Raw genomic sequence first — 27,589 nt, 5'->3', positions numbered from 1 at the left:
GCTTGTCAAGGTCACCGTGGGCGAGGCCACACAATGGAACAAAATAATTTTCACCAGTTTCAAGTGCTGTGACTGGGGGCTACGCTCACCCGGGTGGTCACGGTCTCTGAGAGGAAGTGACACGTCTGAGCTGAGCCTTGAACCTGTGTGAGCCTCGGCTTCTCATCTGCAAAGCTGTGGTGGAGGCCCCGCCCCTTCCCTGTGCTGTAATGCTTAAATGAGATTGTACATGCCAAGGGTCTGGCCATTGTGGGAGCTCGGCCCCGGGGCCTCTGGCTGTTCTCCCTGGTGACCATGTGGCCTCTCACCACGTCCTCAGATTCGGGCTTCTCAAACTTCTGTGTGAATCAGACTCATCGGGGGAACTTGTTAAAAGTACGGATTCTCAGGCCTGCCTGCAGTGATTCAGCAGAGCAAGGCCGGGAGCCTGGAATCTGCATTTTTACAGGCATTGCTGGTGACGTGGTTGGCTCACAAAAACACGTAGAGAATCGTGGCTTAGACGCACCCCCGTCACCCCAGGGAGACGCAGTATTCCTCCCCCAACCTCCGAAGCCTAACTCTATAAGCCAGCGGGGTGGTAGTTCTGGGGGTCACCTCGCCTCTGCCCCAGCGGACCCGGGGAACATGCCCTGAAAGCTGAGGCCTGTTTGGTGTCAGTTCTGGGCAGGGTTTGCCCGCTGGACCATGTGAAATGCTGCTGTGAAATAACCAGCTGCTCAGAATCCCGGAGTGTCCGGAATTTATTAACACGCGGAGCGCCTTTCGAGAGCCTGATGGGGAATATTAAGTATCACTGGCGGCCCTGGAATGATGCTCTGAGGGGAGCAGATGTCAGGTCCAGCAGGCTGAGGGGGCAGCAGGGCGTGCGTGCTTCATCCCAAGGAAGAGGAAGATTGGTGCCCCAGGGGCGGCAAGCCAGTGGGTGGTCAGTGGGTGGGGCTGTGCTGGGTGTGTTTTGGCCTCTCTGAGAGTTCCAGAGGCTCAGCGCAGGGTCCTCCGCCCCGCCCCCCTCTTCCCACCGCCTTCCTGGTCTGAAGCTTTCTCGCAGACCCAGGTACCTCATCGGCATGTATCACACGTGCTAGTGCAATAAGAGCTGCTAATTATATATCCTGGCTATTACTCTGCCGCCGGTGGTGGGAATTGAAGCAGGATGGTTTGGGGCCAGGAGTACTACCCGCTTCCTCACCCCCATATGTTATTTCATTCACAGGGCTGCTATTTTTTTTTTTTCCCCAAAATTCGGTCCTATCTGAAATTTGTTCTTATTTCCCGCCTCAGCCCCGCCAGCCCCACCCAGCCAGCTGTGATCTCGGGCTGCTGCCTGGCCCTCGGGGGAAGGACAGGAGCTCAGCAGGGTTCTTGCCTGGGGCGAAGAGCAGTCAGTGTCGTGGGGAGGTGGACGCAGAAGCAGGGACACCTACCTGGGCATCCTCTTCTCTTGCCATCTCCTCTTCCCCTAGCCACACATGGGTGACTTGCTGTGAATGGCCCAAGGCCACACCCTCCATCCTCACCCCAGGACGGGGTCTGCTGAGACAGCACTAGGGTTCTGGCAGAGCCCCCGCCCCAAACAGCCAGACTGGTTACCCAGTCTGGGTACCCACTGCTCTGCATGCCCTCCTCCCTCCTCCTTCTCTTCCTGAAGCCCGTGGGCCTCAGTTTCCACATTCGCTAACAACACCTACCTGGCTGGAATCAAGTCAGTGGTTTTCACTCCTGATGGTACATTGGAATCACCAGGGTGACTAAAACAAGTACCGATGCCTGGGTCCACCCTGAGACCCACCTGAGCAGATTTCATCAGCATTTTGGGGGAGTGGGGTCTGGACATCTGCATTTTTAAAAAGGCTGCCAGGCGATTCCAGTGTGCAGCTGGGAGTGAGAACTACTTCTGTACGGGAAGCTTCCATGATGGGGTCTGGCACGCAGCAGACCAAGTGAGGGCCCTAGGCTCATGACTGTTTACTGTGTTAAGAGTATGAAGTGGCATCGCCTTTGTAACCACTCGTTTGTAACCAGTGAGCGAGGAAGAGCTTCATTAATTAAAAAAAAATCCTTAATAAAAGAAAGAAATATAAATATGCCCACGTACAGGGCGCGTTATTAAGGAAGTTACCAGTTTCAATGTCTCCTTCCCCCACCCCAAGTCCAGGGAAGAGGAAGAGGGGTTGGAGGGAAGAATGTTCTGGAAGGCCGATTGGCCCTCAGGTGGGGAGATTCCCCGGACTAGAAAGGGTATAGGGTTTTTGGTGCACCCCTCATTGGGTTTGGGGGATGGGAGAGGTAGCCCACAGGGACCCCTGGGGAAGCTAAGGGTCTTGGGCCCTGGGCTCTCTGACCCAGCCCCCCAGGTGTAGAAGTGGTTGAACCACAGGCTACGAACTCCAGATGGTCAGAACGCCCCAGGGCTGGAGGCATTACTGCCGCTCCGCCCGCGCACAGGGGCACTCCTCACGCCCACCCCAAGAAATCGAGATGGAATTTCCCATAACCTTGTGAGGCAGGGCTCAGGATCTTATCCCCCGCACAGGGCGTTCAGAATGAGGCACTGGAGGCTGTGGTTAGGGACCCCCAGGGGCCTTGAAAGCAGGCCCTGAGGTGGGAGAGGAGGCAAGTCCCTCTGACTGGGAGGGCAGGGCTGGAGTGTGCTTCCCAAACCCATGTGGGCGTTTAGATGACCTGGAGGAACTAGTAAAAATACAGATTCAGGCCCCCACCTCAGATTTGGATAGAGTGGGTCTGGGGAGTCGCCCCGGTGATTCTGACTTTACCACGCTGGCTCAGGCATGAGAGTCATGGGGCTGGGGAGAGGCAGGAGCCGGGATGCCCCAGTAAATGTGGGGAACGCTGGCCCCTCTCCCACTGCACCTCCTAACTCCCCCCAGCCCTCCAGCCCTGCAGGCCACGTGGCCGGCCCTGTTCCTCTGGGAGCATTTTCCAACCTTCCTGCTCTCTGGGCCTCCCATGGGCCCTCCGGTGGCCATCCCCTCTCAGGGTAGGGCCTGTTTTCCCAGCACGGGATGAAGTTCTGCAAAGGGGTGTGTGTGTGCGCGCGCGCGCGCGTGCAGGCACGCACTGCTGCCACATTTGCTTGAAACAAGCTTTTCTTTTTGAGTCAATTTCATTCTCCTAATACTCAAATATGATACACCGCTGTGCCGTTCTGTTTGCAGATGACTTTTCTCTCTGATGAGCAGAGTGTCAAAGACACCAAGTAAATGAGTGGAGAGAAAGAAAAAGCATGATAATTTACAGGAATTAGGAAGTGAAGATTTCACACCTGGTGCAGGCTGCAGAAATGTGGCTCAGGTGGTACTTCCCCCTGCCACGAGGGCAGGGGCCACTCTCTCCATCTGGTTACAGGAGAAAGGCTCAGGGGCTGATGGGGGGCAGGGCTGAGAAAGCTCAGCCTCATCCTCACCAAGCCGGTCCTCTCCACCCACTACTAGCTTCTCCAGCCACTTGCCCTGATCCGGTGATGACATCTGCACCTTCCCACTCACCTGCCTGGTACCCTTCAGACCTCCCCGTTGCCCTGGGGCTACATCTGTTATGGCTTGGTGTTCAAGAACCCTCAGTCACTCTCCCTTCCTGTACCCTTGGCTTCCTGGATAAATTATTTGTTGAGTGTGCGAATGAATCATCCCCGCACTTGTCTAGAATAGACCCATCTTCTCCACTCCTTTGCTCCCGCTGTTTCCTCTGCCCTGAGTGCCTCCTGCCTCAACTCCACATGCGCACAGCCCACCTGCTTCTCCAGGTTCCGCTGAAAGGCTTCCTTCTCTACCAAGCCTCCTCTGAGGCTGTCAGCCTCCCTTCTCCTTCTGTGTTCCCACTGCCATTTGTCTTGAATGCCGAGCGCTGTTCACAGCCCTGCCCTTTTTATCTTTGTCCATTTCCATATCTGTTTTTTCCCTTACTGTTCACCTCCATGTGTCTTGAGTGGTGCTTGGTACATAGGAGGTGACTAGCACCAGTAGGTCCTTAACTACTCTTAGCTGAAGAGCCCAAGAGGTGGAACACACATAGTTCTGAGACCTTGGGGAGAACCTGGCATCTGCCTGCAGGGCAGAGGGCTGGTAATAAAATAAGAAGTGTGACCTCTCGGGGACTTCCCTGGTGGCGCAGTGGTTAAGAATCTGCCTGCCAATGCAGGGGACACAGGTTCGATCCCTGGTCTGGGAAGACCCCACATGCCGCAGAGCAGTTAAGCCCGTGTGCCACAACTACTGAGCCTGCGCTCTAGAGCCCGCGAGCCACAACTACTGAGCCCGCGTGCCACAACTACTGAAGCTGGCGCGCCTAGAGCCCTTGCTCTGCAACAAGCCAAGCCACCGCAATGAGAAGCCTGCGCACCGCAACAAAGAGTAGCCCCTGCTCACCGCGACTAGAGAAAGCCTGTGCACAGCAACGAAGACCCAACGCAGCCAAAATAAATAAATAAATTTATTAAAAAAAAAAAGTGTGACCTCTCTTCTCAGTGTCCCCACCCTAAGCTTCTGTCCCTAGAAAGCGGGCTCTCATTGAGTTGCTTCTGGGGCCCAGCCAGTCACTGATGTGGATGGTAACCCAGGCTGTGTTCCTGGAACTGGGGCTCAGGGACTAGACTCTATCTCATCTAGCTGTGGGGAGACTGAAGCTCCCCCTGCGCAATGCATCAAGGGACCCCTTAGGAGGTGAAAGAACATGAAACTCTAAGAACATGGGCTTTGGAATATGACATCCTTGTCTTAAATCTGCTGTGTGACCTCAGACAAATTCCTTCACCTCTCTGAACCTTAGTTTCTGGTTTGGAAAATGATGCTAATGATATCTTTTTTTTTATAATAACATTTTACAGTTACTGTTTGTTTTTTTAAAAAATTATTTATTTATTTATTTTTGGCTGTGTTGGGTCTTTGTTGCTGCATGCGGGATTTCTCTAGTTGCGGCGAGCGGGGGCTACTCTTCATTGTGGTGCCCAGGCTTCTCATTGCGGTGGCTTCTGCTGTTGCGGAGCACGGGCTCTAGGCGCGTGGGCTTCAGTAGTTGTGGCATGCGGGCTCAGTAGTTGTGGCTCGCGGGCTCTAGAGTGCAGGCTCAGTAGTTGTGGCGCACGGGCTTAGTTGCTCCATGGTATGTGGGATCTTCCCGGACCAGGGATCAAACCCATGTCCCCTGTGTGGGCAGGCGGGTTCTCAACCACTGTGCCACCAGGGAAGCCCCAATGCTAATGATATCTTTAGGGTCATTGGGAATATTGGGGATAATGTCTGTAAAGTACAGGGCACCTTATAGGAGCTTGATAAATAATGGTTAGTGTGTTTATCATCATCGTCATTAACAGCCCTGATTTTTAATTCACTTATTTTGTAGCCGCTGTTGTTGCCTCCAGCTGTTGCCGCCTGTGCTGGGATCACCTGGGGCCGTGAGCCAGCCATTTTATAATTAGCCTGGCAGAGGCAGAATGCGGTAGACCCCTCGCGGGGGATCACAAATTAATTAGTGTCGTTTGTGGAGAGGAAGCCCTTCGGCAGCCTCGATGGGGCGAGGCAGGCCCGTGGGCATCTGACCTCCCTCCTCATGGCTCTGCAGAGGGGTGAGACCCATTAACAACGGCAGGAGGTGGGTGCTCTTAGGATCTGCAAGGGACTGCGTGTTTGGCACATGGGGCCAGGCTCAGTCACACCCCCTGGGCTCAGGGGAGCTGTGGAGAGAAAGCTTCCCCACCCCACCCTGATGTATGACCTGTGCGTATGCCTCAGTTTCTCCACATGTCACTCCATCCACTATCTGAGTCTGGGTGTCCCCTGCTCTCCACACCCAGAACTCCCCCAGCAAATCACTGGGTAGCACCCATCCATCTTCTCCTTATAGCCTCCGGCAGCCCAGAAATCATGACTCGTTCATAAATGGCAGTGTCAGCTTCTGTTTCTGTCTGGGGCCGTGGAGGCACACGGAACTCCCGGCACGGGTGTTTTCTAAGGATTCTGGCCGCACTTCATCCTCCCGGGGCAGTGTGTGGGCTAGTGGCACCCTTGTGTCTGTCCACCCATGCCCTTGGGGTCGTCGTCGCCTGTACCTCACTCTGCTTGAGGCCTTGAGCAAGCTCCTTTTCCTCAATTCACGTGTGTTATATGCTTTTCTGAGTTTCAGGGCTCTGAGGCAAACTCTTCACACACGGGAATTATCTCACTTACTAGCCATGGTGTACACAGGTAACAGCTATGTCCTTCCCATTTTATACACAAGGAACTGGAGTCTCAGAGATCAACCTGGATCACAAAACTGGTAAGGATTGGAGTTAGGATTTGAGCCAGGCGGTCTGACTACATAATCTTTTTTTTTTTTTAATTGAGGAGTAATCCTAATACAACAAAATGCACAGATTTTAGCTGTTCAGTTCAATGAGAGTTGGCAAATGTATTCACCCACGTAAGCAGCACTCTAGGCAAGGTATAGAGCGTGTCCATCATTCTTCATGTTTCTTCTCCATCAGTCCTATCCCCCATGTGGAGGCGCCCATGTTCTGAATGCCATCACCACAGGTACACTTTGTTCCTGGATTTTGTAGATGTGGAATTATACAGTATATATACTCCTTCAAATGTACTTTTTGTGTGTGTGTGATACGCGGGCCTCTCACTGTTGTGGCCTCTCCCGTTGCGGAGCACAGGCTCCGGACGCGCAGGCTCAGCGGCCATGGCTCACGGCCCAGCCGCTCTGTGGTATGTGGGATCTTCCCGGACCGGGGCATGAACCCGTGTCCCCTGCACCGGCAGGCGGACTCCCAACCACTGCGCCACCAGGGAAGCCCCAAATGTACTTTTATATACTGTTTCTATCGCTCAGCTCAGAGTTTTTGAGATGTACCCATATTGTTGCGCGTATCAGTAGTTCGTTACCTTTATTGCTGAGCAGGATCTGTTGTATAGATGCACCACGCTTTGTTTATCCCTTCACTTACTGATGGACATTAGGGTTACTTCCAGTGTTGGGCTAAGGTGAATAAAACTGCTCTGAGCATTCCCCTGCAAAGCTTTGTGTAGACATATATCTTCATTTCTCTTGGGTAGATACTTGGGGTGGAATTGCTGGCTTATAGGCTGGTGTATATTTAACATTATAACTGCCAGACACTTTCTAAAGCAGCTGGGCCATTTTATACTCTGACTCCCAGCGTAAGGGAGTTCTAGCTGCTCCACGATCTTTCCAACGTTCGATGGTGTTGATCTTTTGAATTTTGGCTGCTGTAGTGGACGAGTATTGGTATCTCATTTTGGTTTTAATTTTCATTTCTGTGATAACCAATGATCCAGGTCTTATTTTTCATGTGCGTGTTGGCCATTCATATATTTTCTTTTGTGACGTGTCTATGCTAGTCTTTCGCCCACTGAAAAAATTCGGTTGTTTTTCCTTTTGTTGTTGATGTGTAGGAATTCGTTATGTAATGTGGACATGAATATATATTTTCCCCAGTCTGTAGCTGGTTTATTCATTTTCTGGTGAGCAGAAGTTGGCGGCAGCCCCCTCACCTTTGCTTATAGAGGATCCTTGGGAGCGTGAAATAAGAGAATGTGATATGCCAAGCATACGGCAGGTGTGCAAAAGGAGCTTATTTACTCTTCCCTTCTCCCTTCTCCCGCCAAGGCCTCCCAGACCATTTTCTCTAACTGGAACAGATCTCCTCTCCTCTCCATCCATCTGCCCACGTTTTACTCCTCCTTGAAAGCCCAGTTTAACATGGACCTCTGGCACCAAGCTCCTTGGAATGTCCCGGCTCATGGAAACAACCCAAAGCTGGATTAAATAGCAGTGGTTCTCTTTCATTAAGGGCGTTGTGTTCTCTCGTGGACTCTGGGAAGATGCTAGAGATCAACAGTGTTTTGCTGCTGAGTCCGTTCGGCTGATGCCAGGACTGAGGGCTAGAGGACGGTCGGCTGACACATCTGTAGTTACTGGTCCAGCCAGGATGGAGACGCCGTCTTCAGATCCACGGGTAGCTGTCAGCTGTCCGTCCATCACCGTTGCCTTCATCCCAGCCCTCCCCACATCTTGCTTGGACCATTGTGGCGCCGTCCTCTACTTGCTCACTCGGCACAAACTCTTTCAGTGTCAGCCATTCCCAGGGCCTGCATTAGGCTCCCAGAATACAGCGTATAGTCGTTAATCAAGCATCACCCTGCCCTCCAGGGGTTCCCAGACCAGGGGAAACACGTGCACTCCAGTCGTTAGAATGTAAAGTGCTCAGAGGCTGTATAACAGATGGGTGCAGTAGGGCCCTGGAAAGAGCACTGCTTTCTCTGCCTGGGGGCGGGGGTCCAGGGGGACAGCAGGGGATATCGTCTCACAGGAGCAACACTTGAGCCAGGGTTTGCCAACTGAATAGCCTTTTCCCAGGTAGAGAGCCATGTAGAAAGGAAGGGCATCGCAGAGGGAGGGGAGGCCATGTACAGATGTCCAGAGACACCGCAGAGTACGAGGGATCCGGGGAAGCGCATATGGACGGGCACCACCCGTGGGCAGAGGGGCTGTTGGGAGCTGAGCTTGGAGAGGCTGGTCATGTGAGATCATGAAACACTTGACCTGTCAAGTAAGAAGCTTGGGTTTTATCCTGAAAGTGATGGGGAGCTTTTGGAGGATTTGAAGATGGGGAGGGCAAGGGAGTAAGTGCCGGGGGCCTGTCTGTGGCAGTTGCTAAGAGGATGGATGGGGCTGGGCTGCTTTAACCTGGGGCCCATGGGACACTCCTCCCGTAGTCGGTCCCTGCGAGAGCTGACAGGGTGTGCTTGACCCAGGCCAGAGGGCACGGGGGTGGAGGGAACAACTCATCCCCGCCCAGTGGAGCTGCTAAGAGGTCACTGGCCATGATGTAAGTAGAACACAGTTAGAGTCACAGTAATACAGTGCAATCCCCATTCGAAAAGGGCAAACTGGAGACTTCAGTGGAGAGCAGCAGCATGTCCTGTGGATGGCAAAACGTGGACCCTGGTATCTGACTGGAGTGGACGTGGCTGTGTGTTGGCCCCAGAGGTGGCTCTGGGACGAGCCAGTGGTGGGTCTGGGTGCAGAGGCATGAGACAGGGGAGGTCAGAGGGCCTCTCTCCAGGAGACCCTGGAGGTGGGGGAAGAGTGGACGGGCTCTGTTTAGCATCTGGGAGTTTCCCGTGGTCAGATAGACGTGGGTTTGCCTCCTGCCTCTGGGACTCGGCTCTTGGAATAAATCCCTTCATCTCTCTAAGCCACAGTCTCCTCATCTCTGAAATAAGGCTAATAACAGCCTCTGTCCTGGAGTTTTTTGGGGATTTAATGTCCAAACGCACGTAAAGAAAGCATTTGGCCTGCAGTTAAGCTCCATACCTGCTGGACTCTGGGCCGTCTGCGAAAGTCACCACGAAAGTCTCCTGGTGGTGTTGTTTTCCCCGTCCTGCCTCCGGAAGCTGCCCAGCCACCCGGCGCCCAGCTAGTGCAAGGCACAGACGTGGGAGCCGATTCCCAGGAAAACCCACCACCGGTGCACTGGTACCCCCTCCCTCAATGCACAGCGGCCACGGGCCCCCAGGAGGGCCCTGGCAGGAGTTATTGGCCCCTCTTTTGGTGAACGCCTTCCTGTTGCTGCTCTAGTTAAAGAAATGTCACCCTCTGGCAGGTTTTCTGGGCTGTGCCCACCAGGCAGTTACGGAGCTGACATTCCAAAGGCAGTTTCTCCCCGTGGAGGTATTTTGTAGGTGGTTCATGCTTGCTGCCCTACTGCTACATGTCCTCCCCGCCCCTCCCAGGCTAGGCCTGCTCACGTCACCCAGACCCCGTGCACTGGGCTGCTGTGTGGCTCCCTGGCCCGGGGAGCACGGAGCACGCCTGACAGGGATGACCACGCCGGGTCCTGATGGTACCTTTCTCTCTGCCTGCAGGCTGTGGAAAGTTCAGGCCTGTGGATAGTGCCAAGATTGCCCCAAAACACTGTTATTACTGAAAACCAGGAAACCTTCTCCCTCACCTCCAGGGCAAGATGAGGCAGAAAACTCCGTCAAGTGCCTTAATAAGTCTCTGCCGTTGACGTGACAATAGCTATTAAAAACTATCAGTTATTTAGATCTGGGAAACTGGGGAAGAAAGCTCTTAGGGGCACTTTGAAAGCCGGCAGAGTGTCAATAGTAGTGTTATTAATCTCCAGCTCAGAGATGGTATTGAAAACATGGGTTACGAAAGTCCTTTGGAGGAAGAGAACTTCCGCCATCATGCGGATGCGACCCGAGGAAACTTCCGTGGGCATCCGGGGCGCTCTTCATACCCTGCTTCCCGCATTGCCTGGTGTGGGGTGTCTCCGGCTGGGCCGAGGACCAGGTGGTCCTGTTTGACTGCACTTGACGTTCCTCATCTCTAGCCAGAGGCCTGGGTTCCTACTTAGAGCCGTGGCCCCACCGGGTGCCGCTACCCAGGGTGGCCAGTAGTGGGAGCCGAGGTTCTCAGCAAGGGCTGCTCTCCCACGGTGGAAAAGCCCAAGGAGAGCCTTCAGCGCCGGTGCCTTTTCCATCCGGGATTCCGAAAGCAGACGGGGCTGGGGACAGCATGGCTGCTGACTGGACTGGCAGACGTGGACGGTACTGAAAGGAGCCCCAGTCTCTAAGCAACATCCGGGTCCCTCCTCACCGATCTGCCTCCCTCCTAAATCCAAAAAGCACGGTTACGTTTTGGGCGGCACACAACCGACTTCAAAGTGACCTCTTCCGAGAAACCTTCTGGAGGCGCCTGTCTTGTGACAGCTCCGGGTCCTTGGGCATTGTCTCCCCAGCGAGAAGGAAGCCGAGGACTGTGTTCTGTTGCTTCCTTCTTCTCTTCCTGCTTTTAACCGCCCCCCCCCCCGCCATGAAGCACCCCTGATTTGCAGGGAACTGCGGGCACGGCACTGGGGGAACCGGAGGATGGTGGGGACTTCTCTGAAAGACAAAGCCCTGTATTCAAGGGCTTTCCACTCAATTTGGAGATGTGGGAATTTGATTCAACACATTCAACATTATCTGAGGGGCCAGTACGGGGAAAAGAGAATAGATTTGGTGACTGAGTTGCAGTCCTGGCTCCACCTCAAAGAGCCAGTGTGATGCTGTGTTACTTAAACCTGCTTGGTCTCTACTTCCTCATCTGTAAAATGGGGCCAGGCATCCCTATGTTAACCACAGCCTTGTTTTGAGAATCACATATGGCGATGGAAGAGAGATGCTTTCTTAACTGCGAAATAAGCATCGCCTCCTTTGTGAACTCCCCAGGTCCCTCCTCCCAGCAAGTGTCTGTCTTCCCAAACCTCCTGCTAGCCCAGCTAGGGCTGTCTGGGTTCACTGCCGTTATTTACCTTTCACTAAACTGAGAACTCAGGGTAGGGATGGTGGATATGCCTGATTCATGAAGCTCACAGCCTGGGGAATTCCCTGGTGGTCCAGTGGTTAGGACTCGGTGCTTTCATTGCCAGGGCCTGGGTTCAATCCCCTGATCGGGGAACTAAGATCCTGCAAGCCATGCAGCATAGCCAAAAAAAAAAAAAAAAAGTTTAAGCTCACAGCCTGGTGCTTTGCAGGGAATGTTTACAGACAGATGTTGGGCGTGAGGTGTTGGGGTGAGGGAGGGGTGAGGATGCCTCACACCTTTCCAGTTTAGGGTCCTGGGCTAATGGTGATGCATTCAGGTGTGTGGGGACCAGGTGCGCATGTAGGTGGACCCTGTGGGCTCGGACCTTGACTGATCTCCGGGGAGAGAACCTGACCACTGAGAAGCTGGCCGCAGGGGCCTGGGCTGTGGACACATGTATTGGAGGCCTTCAGGGTGAGGGTGGGCATTGAAGTCCTGGGAGTGGGTGGGTTCCAGGACAAGAGGGGGCACCGTTTACCACAGGGTGGGCTAGATGTCACTGAGGGTGGGCAGGTCATAGGGGGCTGCCATCAGGGGCCCCACGCGGTTTTTACAGCGCTGGGTCACAGAGCGAGAAGAGTGACTCCTTTTGGAATCTCCATCAATCCTGTCTTGATGGGGGAGGCGGTTTGGTGCCAGTGAGCCCTCTGGTTTGTGCTAATCTCCCTTGCAGATGAAGAGCAAGCAGGTGCTTTCAGCCCGCAGTAGAGCCCAGGGGCAATTTATACTCTGTTTTCTTTCCTGGTTACTTTTGAGAAGTGATACTGTTTCTACATACCATAGGGATACACTGTTTCCTTTAGGTACATTTATTTGAGTTAAAAACAAAGGGAGTCAGTGTGAAGAAAAATATAAGTAAACAATAGTACAGGTGGTGCACCAATGCAGCAAAACTCCCGAGGCGTGTACACCAGTGATTGTAGTGGGGTTGAGAGCCCCAGTTTGGAGTCATGGGTGGAGATCTTGGAGAACTCTGACTCTTCCGGTGGGGTGGCCTTGGACCTCTGAACCTCAGTTTCCCTATCTGTAAACAGGGCTAATAATACCTTCTCAGAAGGCTGGCTATGAGGAGCAAAGGAAATGATGCATGAAAAGTACTTGGCCCAGAGCCGGGCGTGCAGTAGGTGCTGGGTAATTGTGTCTCGTTAGACATTTTAGCTTGTAGCAGGTGTGGGTGGGGCTACAGAGTCCAGGCCAGAGCCCGGGGAGCACACCTCTTGGGGGTGGAGACAGGAGGAGGTGGGATGCCTGAGGAGTGGCCGGGGAGGCACCAGGGAACCCCAGAGGGCATGAGCTGTGGACCAAGGGAGCAGAGACCATCCCACCCCCGCCCTGTGCGGGAAGCCGGGGGCTGTGACCTGCGCTTCTGCCTCGGGATGGAGCGACCTCCTCACTCTGCCCTGCCACTCCACTTCCCCTTCCTTCCAGATTTAATTCAGAATTACAGGTGTTCACATTCATAATAGGATCCTGGCAGTGTTAACCTTGGAGGTTCTACCCCTTTTCTCCTGAAGTTCAGTGTTAACGTACCGATGACAATGGTCTTAGTGTCCTCAGGGAGCCGGGGGCTCCGGCTGATGAAATTATAATTCCTTCCCAACTTGTAGGCAAGTGGGGTGCGCCTGAAAATATTCATGAGCTCTCCAATCCCTCCCTCCTTTCCTCGCTTCCTTCCTTCCACAGGTATTTATTGAGGGCATACCAGGCACTTGTATTTTAACCTTTGCCAAAACCAGGAGTGTCTCCTTCTCTGGCAGAGGCCTAATTTCAGTTCTTTAAGCTAAGCAAGAGGCGGAAGTGCCAGGAGCCGTGTCACTTGGATCAGTCCAAGGGTTCTTCTCTGGTTCATCCGCTTCCAGGATTTACACAGCATTCAGGTCACACATGCACAATGCTTTGGGCTGTCTTGCCTGTGCGAATTCATCTTGTTGGTCTGTTTGCTTAGTTTTCAACGTCTGGGCAGGAGAGCCAGCTTCTTCCCCTTCCCTCGGGCAGCTCGTCCATCAGTCAGTCCTCCCCCATCCCAGCCAGGCTGGCTCTGTCTCACCATCCTCCGTGCCCACTGCATTCACGTCTCCTCTGTGGCCTTTGTGGGTGTGGTTCTCCCTTTCTGGAGCACTGTCTTTCCTCTCTTTCATTTTTGGAGACAGCCCAGGCTCTTCCTCCTCCAGGAAGTCCTCCTGAGGTTCTTCAGTGCTTCCCCGCTCTGAGACTCCACAGTCCAGGCCCCACCTGGGACACTGGCCCTGGATCACCTGGGTTCCCCACTGTGGAGGCGACTCCCAGGGGTGGGGCCTCAGTCTTAGAAGTGGTATTTGCTGAACGCTCATTGTGTATCCACCCACGAGCTCAAAACCCTCCTGTTGAGACAGGTGTTGGATGGACCCCATTTCAGGTGAGGAGGTGACAGGTGTGCTCGGGATCACACAGCAGAAGAAATAGAACCAAGGCTGGACTTCAGGTGCTCTGGCTCCAGAGCCCCACACTCGGAATGCTCCTCTACCTGCCCTGCCCTGCCCTACGCACAGTGCAGCCTCGGGGAGCTGAGGAAGGAGAGGGTCCCCGTAAGCCCAGGCTGCCTGGATGCCAGGTTAAGTGTGCTGGGTGATGGATTTAACGTGGGAAGTGTCTGGTAGGCGTTAAGCAAGTTTAGCCACGTAGAGATGGGAGTTGCTGTGTGTCGCTGGGGGTTGGTGTCTCTGTACAAAGCCCCCCTCTGGTTACCTGAGCGCTCACCTCTATCTCTGGAATGCCATCCCTCCTACGTTATAGTTTGAAGCATTTATTTCTTTATTTATTTTTCCGGTACGCGGGCCTCTCACTGTTGTGGCCTCTCCCATTGCGGAGCACAGGCTCCGGACACGCAGGCTCAGCGGCCATGGCTCACGGGCCCAGCCGCTCCGCGGCATGTGGGATCTTCCCAGACTGGGGCACAAACCCGTGTCCCCTGCATCGGCAGGCGGACTCTCAACCACTGCGCCACCAGGGAAGCCCGCATTTATTTATTTTTGCTTTGCTTTATTCCCTGAAGGATTTCAGGTGACCTACAAGAAAACATTCAATAAAGTCCTAATAAAATATAAATAAGAACAACAAGGGAGGACGCTGTTCACATCACGAACCGGCGTTTGCTGCATCTGATGGTCTTTCGTGGACTGGATTCTCCTCACTTCCCCAATTCTTCTGTTCAGAAAGGTCATGTCTGTCACATGATTTGAGTTTAATTGTAAAGATTCAAAGTTTTTCTCAGGTTCTCCCGTGCAGGCACTGTCAGTGCATTCGCATCCCAGCCCAAGTAGCTGATTTGAAAGGCCCGGGTCGCTGCTGGCCGCCTTGATACTCTCCTCTGCTCTCCTTGATCAGCCTCTTCATGCTGAGAAGGTGGCCCTGCCCTCTGACCATAACCTGGCGGCTTTCCAGATGTGATGAATGTGTTGTAAATAGGGGCGATGTCTCAGCTCTCGCAGAGAACCTGGTGGGGCCAAGGGGCCGCCTGAGCCTGGCACCAAAAGGCCCTCTTCTGGGGGCAGCTGCTGTGTCTGGCTGCTTGGTCTGCCGAGTCACGTGGGTGCTGGTCCCACAGATGATGCAGAACCATCCTGTGCTACGATTGGCTTTCATTCCCTCAGGGAAACATGGTTACCGGGTTGGGTTTATAAGCCGCCGGCTCTGAGCAACTAGGGAAAAGGTTATTGTGAGGATGCTGAGTTTTGCTTGCAGGGAGCCCATGGAGAGCCAGGAGGAAAGCTGTCACGTGTGAGCTCCCAGGACACACATGGAGCCCAAGGGCTCCTTTCCTTCCTCACCTGAATCAGTCTCACTCAGTGATCTGCAGCCCTGCTGGGTTGGCCGTGTGACTAGGACCTGCGAACACGCAGGAGATGCTCCAGCTGGGGACCCCGGAGACCGTTCTGATGGATGTGCTGCCTGCCGTTCCGGGGAGAACTTGGAGAATCCGGGCTGGACAATAATAAGGGAGGAGCCTTGGGAAGGGCCAAGTTTGAATCCCAGTTTGGTTTGCTCTTGACCAGTTCCGTGGCCTCGGCCAGGTATCTGACCCCTCTGATATTTGAGGATGACCAGAGAGGATGTCTGTAAAAGGCCCAGCACCCATAGAGCCCAGAACCAGCAGGGTAGGGACAGAGCTAGGCCTGCCGTGCTCTGGGGAGTCTGCATGGATGAGGTGCCTGCCTTTCTGGAGCCCGACTCTTACACGCAGGTGGACGTACAGTAGACCCTTGGACGTGTAAACAGGTGACTGTGTCAGGAATCCATGCCCAAGGGAAGCATGGGGGCTTGGTGAACTCTGAGAGGAAGCCCCTGGCCAGCCTGGCCTGGTGGTGGTAGCTTAGGGCAGGTAAGAGTCATCCAGGTGAGGCGAGCGGGGCAGGCAGAGCAAAGGCCTGGAGGGAGAGCCAAGGATTTAGGGGTGTCTGGAGATGGCATTTTTTGTAATCATAGAGCTATGAGAGAGGGGGCTGGGCTTATAGAAAAGGACAAGATTGTGCAGGGCAAACCAAGGGGCTCGGGCCTTGACCTTCAGTGCCCCCTGCCCTTCTCCCCCTGTCCAGCCCCCTCCAACCTTGGGTCAGGGCTGTGGGTGGTGAACCCAGAGGCATTTTCAGTGTGGGTCTGCAGTGGCTGGTGGGGCTTTTCATTGCCCTAACCCACAAATGGAATCCCGTCACACCCCTGCTCTAGACCCTTCACTGGCTCCTCACTGCATTCCTGATGAAGCCCACACTCTTGGCCTGGTCTTCACCGGCTTGTGTAATCTGATCACACCCCCAGCCTCACCTCTCTCCACTCCTCTTTCAAACCTCTCTTTCCTCTTGCCGCACTCATACTCTCTTCTCCCCATCCCCCTTTACCCAAGTCACTCCTGAGCATCCTTTGGGGCTCAGCTCAGACTTTGCCTCCTCCAGGAAGCCCTCCCTGACTCGCTCGGAGTCCCATGGCCCCTGTGCTTCCCCATCTCAGCACATTTCACACTCAGCTCTTCGTCTGGCTCCCCTACCAGGCTGTCAGCAACGTGGGGGCAGAGGCAGGTCCATCCTATTCCCTCTGTTCCCCGGGCCCTGTCACAGTGCCTGGCACTTAGTAGGTGCTCATTAGTCACGGCTGCATGAATGAATGATTGAGCGAATTAATGAAGGTCTTTGATTTCTTCTTGGCAGTCTGCTCACTTCTCTGACCCCAGCTGGGGCCCTGCCCGCTTACATTGCTTCTTTAGAGATTCTGGAACTAAGCTTTTACTGCTTGGGTTCACCGTGTACTTTCATTCTGGTTTTTCTGTTGCACTGCCTGGTGCACAATAGCACCCCACGTTTTATATCCGTGAGCCCACCCACTCTGTTCTGATGCTTGAGCCCTTCCGATTCTTCAATGGGGAGACTTTAAATCTTCCCGGGCACAGCCATTTCAGAAGCATGTTTCAAAGCTTCTTGAAATCGAGATGCTGCAGCTTTGATGTCTCTGTTAGCACCTCTGCGGGGGATTCAGGCTAGCTCGCTGAGGTCACCCGGGGCCTGAGGATGGGAAGGCGGTGCCCCTGTGGGATCCTGGGAAGTGTCGGGGTGGCTGTGCAGCCCCTCTGCCAGGACTGGAGGTGACAAGAGCTACCCCTTCCGCCCAGGCTCCGTCCACTGCAGGGCCCTCTTCTGTAGTGAATGCTGGGGTTTCTGCACACACCTCTGCATCTTCAGGGTCTTCACACCCATTCCCCAGATGCTGGGACTATCTTCCAAGCTACACCCTTCACTGGGCCATGGGGAACTGCCTCGCCCCAGGTGTAGCCCCTTCCCATAGCTAATAGCTAACAAAAGAGGGGATACAGTTCTGGAGGTCTGGTCCCTCTGGCCTCAATTTAGGACAATTCCAAGGGACCACCCTGGCTCCAGAGAGCTCCTGGAATCAGCCGAGGCCTCAGTCACCACCGCGTCACCCACTGCATTGCGCTCAGCTCCTCCCTCCGCCCGGCCCCACCTTCCTCGTTCCCTTTCATGCGTGTCTCCCGGGACCACTTGGCAGTAAGCGTTCTTCGTGGACGTTCCATCCCAGAGTCTGTTTCTAGGGAACCCACTGTAAGACAGTCTCTCATCTGTTAGGTAATGGGCTTCCTGACCACCAGCTATCAGGGAGCGACTGAGAGTGTGGGTGATGAGGCAGTCCAGAAAGAGCATCTCTCATACGGATGCCTGGAGTGTTGCGACCAGAGCCCCAGGATCCCTCTCCTTTCCCTGGACCCGGTTCCTGCAGGGCCCCGGGTGGTCATCATTGCAGCCTGGGCACAGACTGAGCCCTTCTTTCAGGTTTGGGTTTGTCTCTGTCTTGGGATTTGGCCGGAGAGAGTGTGACACTCAAGGCTTGTTAAGAACTGGCTGAGTAGGTGATGGCCTCTGGTAAAAGCTGGATTGGGGAACTCAGCTTGGCCATCAGGCCTAAGGGAAGTTTCCTACATCCTACTGGTGAATCCAGGATGGAAAGAGGCCCCACGGCCTCATGCACAAGAATAGCCATCCTGCCTCTTCCTGCTTACACGCTGCCGTAGACTCTTTGTGTCCTCCCCAAGCTCATATGTTGAAACCTAATCCCCAAGGCGCTATTTGGAGGTGGGGCTTCGGGGAGGTGATTAGGTCATGAGGGTGGAGCCTTTGTGAATGCAGTTAGTGCCCTGATTAAAGAGACCCCCAGAGAGCTCCTCACCCCTTCAGCCATGTGAGGATGCAGGAGACAGCCATCTATGAACCAGGGTCGCACCGCACACCGAATCTTCTGGCGCCTTGATCTTGGACATCCCAGCCTCCAGAACTGTGAGAAATAAGTTTCCGTTGTTTATAAGCCACCCAGCCTGTGGTATTTTTGTTACAGCAGCCTGAACAGACGAAGACACTTACAGGCGCGGGAAGCACAGGGGAGATTCCTGAAGTCACCTGAATTTTCCACTGCGGCTGGAACAAATCAGGACAAACTCGTGGCTTGAAACAACACGAGTTCACTACCTTGCCGTTCCTGGGGCCAGAAATTGGAATGAGAGGCCATTATTCTGCCTCCCATGTCATCCCTGTGGTAGCTGGTTGTCAGCACCCCCTCACTGACTGTCTTCTCTTTCCCACACCTGCTGGTGGTCCCTTCGCTTGCATTCGAAACTTTGTCTTAGGCTCTTTTTTGGGGGTTGGGGGACCAAACCAATACACTTAAGCAGAGCTTTCCAATTAAAGACACAGCTCAAAGATAAGGGAAACCCAGGCTCCAAAGACTCAAGACGGAAAGCAATGAGTTGTGATTGGTCCTGGCCTGTCGGGGCCGCTCGCTGCGGGTGAGCAGCCTCCCCACCTTGCAGAAGGATGCATATGGGGGGTGGCAAATGCCTCCACCAACACGTCCCCTCCGCCCCCAAGACTCCCTGCTCCTGCCAGGTGCCAGGTGTCACTGTACTAACGAATGACTCATTCTCCTCACTTAGCAAGTTTCAATTTTAAGTAATTGCCTGAATCAAAGTTATTTATTGGATCCTTAATACATTTCAGATTTGAAGCTGGTTTTGATTAGCCTCCATCACTATTAAAATGGAAAATACGTTTTCCATTTAGTGGTGACTTTCCTCCATAATGACACAGTTGCTGATGAATACCGTTTCAGTCATCCCTGAACTTGGGGAGCACATCCTGTGTCGCCCCCTCAGGATTACTCCTCTTCTGTCTTCAAAGGGGTTTTTCATGATCACAGCCCTTGCTGTGGCTGGGCACCCATCGGGCACTCAATAGCTCATTGGATGCTTTCTCTACGGCAAAACAGGCCCTAGTTCTCTCCAGTGGGTGTGCTGGACAGCCTGGGACAGGAAGCCCCTCCTGGGCTGCACGAGGAAGGTTCAGCTCATGTCCCCGAATCAACACCGCTCCCTGTCTGGGGCTGTGCGGCCCTGGACCCAGGTGCACCTGAGCACCTCCTTTTGGGAATGAATGCGGCTGGTGATACCTGGTGATGGGAGCATGGTGTGGGGCCTTTCAGGGGAGCCGTGCGGGGAAGGGGTCCTTTATGAAGTGCGCTGCTAGTTAGCTGCTATGGCTCTTGCCCAAAACCCGCTGTGAGTCAGTCAGTCGAGAGGGGAGATGATTATTTTTTTTTTCCGTACCCGCAAGATGTTGGAGTATTTTGAAAAGAACAAGCCCTTGTATTTGCGGCAAGCCTCACTGAGGTGGAACAGCTCATTTTATAGATGTCAGCCTCTGAGATACTATTTACCTCGTTAAAAACGAATCATGACAAACGCCAGGTGCAGCCTTGGCTCCATCACCTGCAAGGCTTAGAGGGACCAGCTGAGAAGTGGAGGCCCTGGAACGCCAGGGACGCAGATGAGAAGGGGACCCGCGGTAGCCGGCTTTGAATGGGACGCGGACAGACCTCTGGGAAAGCCACCGGGGGTGCCATTGGTCGGAGGCGTGTGTGGGTCACCCAGCTGGGGCTGAGGAGCCCCAGGGGTGGGGTGGGGTAGGCGACTTCATCCCCCTCTACAAGCCCTGCATCTGCAGGAACCGCTCCTATCTTCTGGGTGATGGCAAGGCCGTTACAATTCGCAGATTTTTGTTTTCGAAACACACCGTAGAATTGTCCTGAAGAACGGATTTCTTTTTAACATGAGGCTGGGGAAATGATTCTTGTTTATTAAAACACACACACAACAAAATCCTCTTGACTTTGTATTACCAGAATCCGCCTGGAGGCGAGGGTGAGGCAAAGGAGATTGTATTTTACTTATTAAAGGAAACACATCTTCTACCTGTTTCTTGGCTTCAGAAGCAGATACCCCGAAGAATGACTGACTCCCAGGAGATGGGATGCAGCCTCGGGGGGAGGGGGAGGGAGCCAGGGCTTGCCACGTTCCTACTCCACTCCCGAGGCTTAGGTGATTCTGCAGGGTCGAGGGCTGAGGGCCGGGCCGCCTGTGCTGTTGTGTGTGTGGCACTTTGCAGGTGCTCAGTGACTATTCCGTGAAGGAATGATCTCATTCAAACCCCCAGGACCTTCTGCAGTAGGTACTAATATCTTCTTCTACAGAATCCTGGACTTTCTCATGGCATCCTCTCCTCCTGGGTGTGTCATGTTGCCGCCCCCCTCCCCCCGATTTCTCTGGTTTTGGGGTTCCACCTGCTGTTATAGGACCTTCAACCTCACCTGGGGATTCCCGAGAGTCCCCGATATCCGTGAGCTCCTCTCTGCCCTTTCGTGGCATCCTCCATCGTCTTCCTTCCCCTCCTCCCCACCTTGTTGGTTTCCGTGAATCGTAACATCTTTGGGGGTCACCCAGGAATGTGGTGCCCATGCTCAGAGCTCTCTCCTGAGGCTCACCCGGCTGCCCACCCTCAAGGACCCCCGTTACCTGAGTCCTACACGCGCCCACGCCATGCTGTGTAACCTGCAGACGTCAGCACGGTGCCTCTCCTACGTGGCGTTAGATTTGTCACCTGGTGGTGGGGGAGGTGCTCCTCCTCTGCCAGCTCATTAGTGCCACCTGTGCCTGGAGTTACACGGGCGGGTGACCCTTCTGCAGGAATAAAGGCAAACTCCAGCCCGCTGCCAGGTCCCTTTCTGGGCTGGAACACTGCCTCCCTCTGATCTGAAACACCCCTCGCGCTGTTTTCAGAGTTTCCAGATTCCACTGGCAGCAGCCTCGTCGCTGAACTATGACACAAGTTCAGTTACCGTTTCCGAAAAATCACCTTAGAGACTTTATGTTGTGCTTGCCTCTTCAGCTTCTCTGTGGACCATTTTTTCTGTATTTTGACAGTGAATTTCTCCATGCATTTAAAAAATTACCAATTAAAACAAACACAGAGAGAGAATAAATGAAATTTCACTGATTTCTGCCATCGGCGCAATGCCCCAGATTCTTCATTTAGTCTGGAAAGACACGGAAGCTCGATTACCCACAGAACTGGGTCAATACGTTGTAAACGTCAGAACAGGTTTTGTTTTTTTTTCACCCACAAATTGATGTTGGGTGTCATCCTCAAAGCAGCCCACACATCTGACCTGGCTCCGTCTCCCTCAGAGTTCACGGGGAGAATTTAACTTAAATCCTCACAACGAGGGCAGTGTTGTCCCCACTTTACAGATGGGGAAACCGAGCCTCAGGGAGTTTGAGCAGCTGGCCCAGGTGAAGTTAAATTTGAGTTTAGGTCTGTTTGTTCTAATAGCAAGGGGTGTTTCCAGCCTGTTGAATTATGTAGCACATGCCTGGACTCTACCTGCTCAGGTTAAGTATGTCTGTGTAACAAATTACAGCATCATTTAGCAGCTAAAAACAAGACGTTAACTGTGCTCACAGGTTCTGTGGCTGGAGTTCAGGTAGCACTGTCAGCTGGAAAGACTCTAAATTGGGGAGTGACTTACAGAATCACCAGCAGGCTCATTCCTTCACTCATTCATTCATTCGTCTGCTACGTGAGCTGGGATGATTGGAAGACTAGGGCTGCGAGCTGGACCCCCTATGTGTGGTCTCCCCACGTAGCGTGGCTTCCTCCCAGCCAGGCAGCTCAGAGTAGTTGAACTCCTTACGCAGCAGCTCAGAGGGCCAAGATGGGTGTTTCAGAGAATAAGATGAAAGCTGTGTGGCCTTGAATGACCCAGCCCTGGAAGTCACACAGCGTCACCTCTGCCTCGTTCTGCTGTTGAAGGAGTCACATGCCAACTGAGACCCCAGAGAGGCAAAGTAGACCCCACGTCTCAGCGGGAGGAGTGTCAAGGCCACGCTGCAGTGAGGATTTGGGAGGCGGGCATATTGTTGTGGTGGTTGGGAAATGCATTCCGTCCCTCTCCTGAGCCAACCCACTGTCCATCAGTAGGTGCTATAAACGGGTTGCACTTTAGAGATACAAATGCAGCCCCAGTATGGAGTCTTAACGGGACAAGAAGGGTGGTCCACTCCATTATCAGTCATCTTTCCTGCCAGTAGGTCAGACCCACACAGAACCCAGGGGACTATAAAATAGTTCTGTCCTTCATGTCCAACCAGCATCTTCCAGGATGGGTCTTCTGATCTCGGCTCTTGGGGCCACCCCCCGAGTGACCACTGCTCATGTAGTCCCTTGAAATGAACATCCTTCTCTCTTCCTGTCTCTCCTGCCCTCTAGCTCCTTGGTGCTCTGATTCCCTGGGCCCCTCTCTTCATGAGCCCAGTCTCTGGTGGGGTCTGAAGCACGCCGTCCCCTCTGGTCCTCCTCTGCAGGGCCACAGGCAGCGCGCGGGGAGCAGGGACTCAGGGTCAGGTGGCTCTGCCCTGGACATAGCTGGCCTCCTCTTACCGTATCTCCGTGTGATCAGATGCCTCCTTCAGTTACCGCAGCCTTGGGAAGGGCCACAGCCCAGGAAATGGGACCAGTGTGGGAGAGCGGAGAAAAAACTGTCTGCCTCATAAGGAAAGCGTCTTATTTATGTTTTAAAAAATTTATTGTTAGCAATATTTTAGTTATTCTTGTGTCCTGATTCTTGCCTGAAAGAGGCGGGAAGATATTTCCCTATCTGATCAGATAAAGAGGGGAGAAATGGATTAGTTTACTTGTTTTGACACTTGTTGGTACCAAGTATCTACCTGGAAATTCCTTCCACAGTCAGAAAACCACCCTTCTTTGCCTCCAGCATGGGTGGCCCCACGTGGTGGGAACCAGTGAGGAAGCCTTTCATCTGAGGGTCGCTTTTGTGTCCCTGGTCCATCTTCCCACTGGACAAATGTCATGGCTTGGAGTATTGCAGGAGTGTAATTCCTGTGGGGCCCACTCCCCTTACTGAAAATGGTGCAGGGGAGCAGTTGGCCTGCTCCTGGGGAGCTGCGTGTGCACTTCCGTGCATGTGACTGCACAGGTGTATGTGTGTGTGTCCACCCCACACTTTGCTCCGCTGTCATGGTACTGGGCTGGCTCTTTGTTCATTTCAGTTGAATCCACCCTAATGAAGGTTCCGGAGGGCTGGGGGTGGGGTGGGATGGGGTGGGGAGCAGGGTGCTGCCCAGGACCTTTGCTCAGTGAGGGGACACGGGACAATCAGTAGGCAACTTGAGGAGCACGTGACAAGTGCTGTGATGGAGGGGGACTTACCCTGCCCGTGGGTGGCTCAGGGAAGGGACAGCCGGAGCTGGAAAGAGCAACAAGGGCTTAGGAGTTGCGGAGGTGGTGGAACGCAGCACAGTGGATTTGTGTGAGCCTCCCTCCTCCCGGCTGGAGAGACCCCTCCTTGCCCCATGGTGTCTGCCTCACCTGTGTGCTCTAAGGAGAGTGGGCCTTTCCAGGGCGTTCCCTACTTTTATTATGAAGAACAAGACGGAAGAAAGAGAGGCAGAAGTGGAGGGGAGAGGGAGAAGGGCAGGGGAGGACTTACAGGGCAGGAGCATGGGAGCAGGGCGCTGGGGAGAGAGCCGAGGGTCAGGGGTTATGGGGTCCTGAGCAGCGGCAGGCTGGAGAGAAGGGGGAGGGAGCAGAAGGGAGATGTGAGGAAGCATTAGTGGAGGGCCTCTTATGACCTGGAATCTCAGAGGGTCTTCGAGAGCTGCAGGCAAAGACGGGAATGACCTTCGAAGCCATTGCGCGTGCGGCACAGCCCAAGGCCTGGCCGGCTTTGCAGCGCACACCAAGCTGGAGGGAAGGCGGGGTCTGCGTCCTGCGTGGGGAGCTGTCAGGTGTTCAGCGTGGCTGCGGCAGAGGGTGAGCCAGGCAGCACAGACGAGATGAGGCTGGAGGGAGCCCAAAGCTTCGGGACCTGATGGGCCATTTGTTAAGGCTGAGCTCGGGCTGGAAGACAGTGGGAGCCACTGAGAGTCAAGTGCGACAGTGATAGGGCAAAAGGCTCCCTCTGCCTGCAGCCTGGACGTTAGATTAGAGCGGGTGGGAGCGGGCACAGGTGGCCTGGAGGAGGCTGGGGCAGCATCCTGGGAGTGCCGGTGGAGCCTGAGGGAGGGGAGGAGAGAAGAGGGATGGAGAGCAGTGGGAACAGAGGCAGCCGCACTGTGGACAACTGCGATGAGGGCGTGATGGAGATGAGGGAGCCGAGGGTGCTCCCAGATGGATAACTGAGAAGATTAAGCGAGACAGGGAGTAGGTCACCTGGCACAGAGCAGCTAGCTGCCCGGGAGCAGGCGGCAGCTTCCGTTAAAACAACGATCGTGACATTTTCATGTGTGTGACGAATTGTGAAGCTCTGTCCCCATCATGAGGCACGAGCTCCCTGAGGGCAGGGACAGCCTTGCCTTGTTCACTGCCCTGTGCTGGATATGAGGCAGGCACCCCTAAGTATCCCTTGAAGGAGTGAACAAACTCGTATCGTAACTACCGCCGGTCCCTTTCCTCAGCTCTGCCTGCTTTGGCCAGCAGATGGCGCTGTTCCCAGAAAGAACCCTGGAGCACTTGGGGAAATGGGGTTGGTCCCAGCAGTTTGGTTCCAGGGTCCATCTTCCTACTGGACAAATGTCATGGTTTGAACGTGGCGGGAGTGTAATTCCTTTGGGGCCCACTTCCCTTAATTAAAATGGTGCAGGGGAGCAGTTGGCCTGCTCCTGGGAAGCTGTGTGTGCTTGTGTGTGCACCTGTGTGCATGTGGCCGCGCAGGTGTGTGTGTGTATGTGTGTGTGTACACGAGGGAGACAGGGGAGGAGGGAGGTTTTTCTTGGTGTGTCCAGGTCAAAGATCACATGGGTTTGAGTATTTTGGCTCCTTAGAGCCTCATGTTTTGGGGTCCTGTGGGGAGATGGGTGAATATTTCTTTGTTGAACATGCCAGTTCACACACCTTCAGTGGCTCCCCTCAGCCCCTCCTTAGCCCGGAGCTCACACCTTTCTCCACCTGACCCTCACCCTCCTTTCCAGCAGCATCCCCCTCACGCCCTTGGGGTTCTGCCCTATGGGCGGGATGCGTGGTGTTGGCACCGTGGTGTCTGCAAGGTCCTCAGGCTGAAACGTCCTCCCCACACACGCCCTTGCCCACTCTAGGCCCACACTGCACCCACCCTCATTCCCGCCCACACCCTCTGGCCTGGTGGCCATTTGTCTCTTGTGCTCTTCTCTAGTTCCTGTTTATCAGTTGGTTACTGAACTTTCAAAAAATTTCCTCCAGAGACCAAAACAAGCTAGGAAAATATTTTAATGTTTGAGTAACGTGGGGGCTCTCCAAAGCATGGTCCCAGGCAGGAGCCCCTCTCACCTGGGTCTAAGGATAGTTCAGGGATCTCTCTCTCTCTCTCTCTCTTTAAATTTTGGTAAAAAACACATAAAAGAAAATCTACCGTCTTAACAATTTTTAAATACACAATTTAGTAGTAAGTACACTCATTCACATTGTCGTGAAACAGATCTCCAGAACTTTTTCCATCTTGCAAAATGGAAACTCTGTACTCACTAAACAACTCTTTCCCCCTCCCCCAGCTCCACCATTCCACTGTCTGTCTCTCTGAATTTGACTACTTCAGATACTTCATATAAGTGGAATCACATAGCATTTGTCTTTTTGCAACTGGCTTATTTCACTTAGCATAATGTCAGGTTGTAAGATGTGACAGGATTTCCTGCCTTTTTTTTTTTTAAACATCTTTATTGGGGTATAATTGCTTTACAATGGTGTGTTAGTTTCTGCTTTATAACAAAGCGAATCAGTTATACATATACATATGTTCCCATATCTCTTCCCTCTTGCGTCTCCCTCCCTCCCACCCTCCCTATCCCACCCCTCCAGGCGGTCACAAAGCATGGAGCTGATATCCCTGTGCTATTCCTGCCTTTTTAAGTCTGAAGAATATCCTGTTGTGTGTGTGTTTGTGTGCATGTATGTGTGTGTGTGAATCTATCTCACATTTAAAAAATCCATTCGTCTGTCAACAGACATTTGGGTTGCTTCCAACCCTTGGCTACTGTGAATCGTGCTGCTATGAACATGGGTGTGCAAATATCTCTTCAAGACCTTGCTTTCAATTCTTTTGGATATTTACCCTGAAGTGGGATTTCTGGATCATATGATAGTTCTATTTTTATTTTTTGCGGAACGGTCATCCTGTTTTCCATAGTGGTTGTACCACTTTATAATCCTACCAACAGGGCACAAGGGTTCCAATTTCTTAACATCCTTGCCAACACTTGATATTTTCTGTTTTTTTTGTTTTTGTTTTTTTCTGATAGTAGCCATCCTAATGGGTGCGAGGTGATATCTCATTGTGATTTTTGATTTGCTTTTCTCTAACGATTACTAATGTTCAGCATCTTTTCATATGCTTGTTAGCGATTGGTATTATCGTCTTTGGAGAAATGTCTATTCAAGTCCTTTGGCTGTTTTAAAATCAGGTTGTTTGATATTTTTATTGTTGAGTTGTTCTAGGGCTTCTGGATATGAACCCCTGATAGATAAACGATTTGCAAATATTTGCTCTCATTATGTTTGTTGCCTTTCACTCTGTTGACTGTATCATTTGATGCCCTGACTGGGACCCTTTGAATGTCTTATGTTGGACTGTTAGTCACTTTTTGTGTGTGTGTGTGTGAGGGGTCCAGTCTTACAGTTTTCATTCATTCAGTCGCTCATTGCTCCATTAATTCAGGAGGTAGGTGTTTAGTCTTCACACTATGCCAGCACGATGCTAGGCCCTGCGGGCTCAGTGGTGAGAAAAACAAGTGAACAAGCACAAGGGGTGGCGCATCACTTCTCACGCCCTGCCCCCCGCGTTCCTGGGCCAGCTCCCATTTCAGCCCCAGCTCGGAGGCTGGCGGCCGGCTCCACGCAGCTCAGACTCACCTCGCTCTTACGGCCTCCACGTCACGCGCTCCAGGTGCCTGCTCTCTTGCTGCCTGAGGCCGCTCCCCTCAGCGCAGGGGAGCCTGGCAGTGTTAACATGTCCCTGGGATATGCTTTCATCAGGTGTGTAAGACACAGAAAATGACTGTCACGAAGGAAGAGGTTTATGCCCACAGACCCCTAGAAACATGGCCACACGGGGAAGGACCAGGGTCAGTCAGGAGGCAGAATAGGGAGGGGGCAGGCCATGGCCTGGAGCCTTTATTTGGGTTTCACAGGAAGGGATGGGAGAGGCAGGGTGGGTCAGGTGAGCAAGTTTAGAATTGGAGAGTTCACATCATTTCGGCGGGCTTTGGGCTCTGGGCTAGCGGGTGGTCCCTCGTTGTTCCATGCTTGGCCCTGGGATGATTTAGGGCAGGGGGAATACTGACATGCGGTGT

The sequence above is a fragment of the Grampus griseus genome, assembly GCF_964374135.1.
Source record: "Grampus griseus genome assembly, chromosome: 19".
Taxonomy (NCBI): Eukaryota; Metazoa; Chordata; class Mammalia; order Artiodactyla; family Delphinidae; genus Grampus; species Grampus griseus.
This window is presented reverse-complemented; position numbering follows the sequence as displayed.